The sequence below is a fragment of the Mus caroli genome, chromosome 18 (assembly GCF_900094665.2).
Source record: "Mus caroli chromosome 18, CAROLI_EIJ_v1.1, whole genome shotgun sequence".
Classification (NCBI taxonomy): domain Eukaryota; kingdom Metazoa; phylum Chordata; class Mammalia; order Rodentia; family Muridae; genus Mus; species Mus caroli.
Window position 1 is genome coordinate 73,785,647 of NC_034587.1, and position 3,565 is coordinate 73,789,211.

Below are 3,565 nucleotides of genomic sequence, written 5' to 3' on the forward strand. Positions count from 1 at the left end.
GGAAAGAAGGGAGGGAGGGAGGGAGGGAGGGAGGGAGGGAGGAAGGAAGGAAGGAAGGAAGGAAGGAAGGAAGGAAGGAAGGAAGGAAGGACGGATGGAAGGGATAGTGAGTAGGTGGATGGATGGATACATGGTTGGGTAGATTGATGAATGGATAGATTGTGAATAGATGGATAGGTGGTTGAATGTGCTGTTGAAAGGGTAAATGTGTGTGTGTGTGTGTGTGTGTGTGTGTGTAAATTAATTTCAATACTTAGGGTACCCTGTCTGCTGAGACTTGTACTAGCTCAAGGTCTTAAGGATGCCCAATTTCATCACTTCTAGCTAGAATTCTTTCAATGACAAGCTATTCTTTATCCTTCAACCATTCCCCATGAACCCTTCCTAGCCAGTCTGGGCCATTTCTCCAATGGCCTATTGTCTAATCTTCTTGCAACATATCTCTCCATTCGTGGAATTCCTAAGTTCATCAATATCAGACCGAAAATTGTCCTTGGGATGTGCATATTATGTATTTGCTGATAGTTTCTGTGAGTTTTCCTATGGAATGTATGAAAGAAAAGATTGTACAGTGATATCCCATGTTACACACTTTGTCTCAGGGAGCTCCTGGGTTTGGGAAAGGTGAACACCAGAAGTCCTGCTTCAGTTTATAATTATTCATTTATTGAGCATCTACAAAGATATCTTAGCGAATTTTCTTAGTCACATTTCTGTCACCGTTCTAAGGCATTATGACAAAGGCAACCTATAGAAGAAAGAGTTCATTGGCTTATAGCTTCAGTGGGTGAGTCCATGACCATCATGGTGGGGAGCATGGCGGCAGGCAGGAAAGTCTGGCATGGGAAGAGCTTGCCTGTTGATACACCCACCATAAGATAAAGAGAAGGCTAACTAGGAATGGTGTGAGATTTTGAAGCCCCAAAGACACACACACACGCACACACACACACACACACACACACACACACACACACACTGGCACAACTCCTCTAACAAGGCCACATCTCCTAATCCTTCCCAAACAGTTCCATTAACTGGGAACCAAGCATTGAAGTTTATGAGCCTATGGAGGCCATTCTAACCCAAATTCCAAGCAATTCTGGAAAGAATAGTAAACTCTTCCCTTCTGGTTCTTAAAGTCTTATTAATTAAAAAATATAAACTATCTTATGTCAGATAAAATTTTATAATAAAGAGAAATAAGATAGGAAAAAGATATAATTAAGGTCTATAGGACTACTTTAACTCAAACGGTGGGAAAATGATGTGGAGTAAACCAATCCCTGAAGGAGAGGTGACCAGTCATGTGTACATCAGAGGGAAAGGCCTTTCAGACAGAGGAAAAAGTAAGGATGAATTTTGAATGTGGGAAAACGTCACGTGACAAGGCAGCGTAAGCTTGACAGAGCTAATCGTCTAGCAAGCTCAGTAGTGAAACGTCCCAGGAGACTTCTTGAGCATATGCCGTGTGCTTGGGCAGCAATGGGATGCTACTGGAATTACGAGCAGAGGGAGCCTTGTCTAGTTTACATGTGGGCATTTCCAGACTGCTGCATTGTCCGCAGTCAGGAAATCTGAGGAGAGACCCCGACCATCATCCGAGCAAGAGAGGAGAGGGACTTTAACAAGAAGAGCAAAAAAACGAGTCTTTCAGAATGGTTCAATGGTGCGGAGCCACATGCTTTCCTCAGCAACTGAATGTGAAGTGTGAGAGCCAGAGAGAAGCTGGTGAAGGCAGCAAAACAAAACACGAATTTTACATGTGCGTGTGAAAGAGTGGACTCAATGTTGGTTTTCTTGTCTCACTATGCAACCCAGAATGGCTTTGAACTTGGGGTGATCCTCTTGCCTCAGCCCCTCCAGTTCCAGAACTACAGGCATGAGCCACCACGTCCATCTGAGTCACCATTTCTTGACAGAAGACAACGAGGAAGCAAGGGCTGGAGGGTTGTGGCTCTGCTCCATTAAGTGATGGGGAAATGGGAGCTTCCGTGTCTTAGACATCAGGGTAGAGAAGCAGGCGGTTGAGGCAGAAAGCATCTTTAATGACACACTCAGATAAAGGACCTTTTTGTACATCTCCTGCTTCCTCTGAGCATCCCTGGAGAGCCCTGGAACATGACGCCAAGGCTTGAACATGAAGTACAAGTCTGGGCCAAACAACCCTAGGCAAGTTGTGAAAGTTCGCTCTGCCTCCGCTTCCTTGGCAATTAGAAACAAACCAAACGTTTTAAGTAACCAGCTTAGCTGGTTTACATGAAGGCTTAGGAAGTGCATCCATGCCACTCTCCAGGAGCTACCATCTGTGACTACATGCTCTGTCAGTGCCTGATCCACAGTGGCCTCTACAGAAAGAAGAATCAGAGCTAAGCCTCTCCATCCTCATAAGGAGGCTGCAGCCTGGAGGCCACCCCACCACTGTGGAGGCAGAGGCTGCCTGGTAACTACCAGGATGACTTCAGCCTCAGGAGTAACAAGGTAACGCCGGGGCTGAAACATAAAGATGAGCATAGATTTTAGCATCTCCCGTACTACCGATTCTCTAGTATTCCCAGTTAGCCTCCCGCCCAGTAAACACACTTCTTCACTTTGCCTTTTCTGGCTCTCCCTAAATCTCTGAGCTCCTGCCCATGCACAGTATCTTAAACAGAAGACTGCCCTGCCCAGGAAGCTGATTCTTTGTGGCAACTAGTGATGCTGAAATGCATCCTGGTCCCACCCTACCCATCATCCTTCTGGAAAATTATAGGAAAAAAAAAAGGTCTGTAGATGCCTTAACATTACAGAACTGTCTGGGATGCCTTTGGTTGTACTTGCATATCCATTGCATAGACATTCCAGCCTAGCATGGTTTCTGGATTTTGCTCACAAACTAGGTTTTCCTCTGGGCCTCTCACCAATTAGTATCCAAGAGCTAAGTGTTTTGATCCTCTCCCGTGGCTCTTTCAGAATTGCCCCACCCCCTGACCCCAAAGCTATATCTTCAGTCCACTGAAGGACACTGGTACTGTGTGGCCTTGTAGGCTACACGGGTATTACCTATCTCATCTTTTTTTCTGGTCAGTGGTCCCTATACCCATTCAAGAGATAGGACAAGCTCCGAGGAGTAGGAGAGGTCACACCAGCGTCTGAGAGGACAGACTGGGGACTTGCATGTTTAATAAAGGCATGCAGCTGAATGTGGTGTGCACTCAGTTACTCCCAGCACTCGGGGTGGGGGCAGAGACAGAGGAAGATTAACCTCTGTAAATGTGGAACCTTCCAGGCTGGCCAGAACTATACAGTCAGACCCTGTCTAAAGAACACACACACGCGCGCACATGCACATGCTCATGCACACACGCGCACACATGCACATGCTCATGCACACGCGCGCGCACATGCACATGCTCATGCACACGCGCGCGCACATGCACATGCTCATGCACACGCGCGCACACATGCACATGCTCATGCACACGCGCGCACACATGCACATGCTCATGCACACGCGCGCACACATGCACATGCTCATGCACACGCGCGCGCACACATGCACATGCTCATGCACACGCGCGCGCGC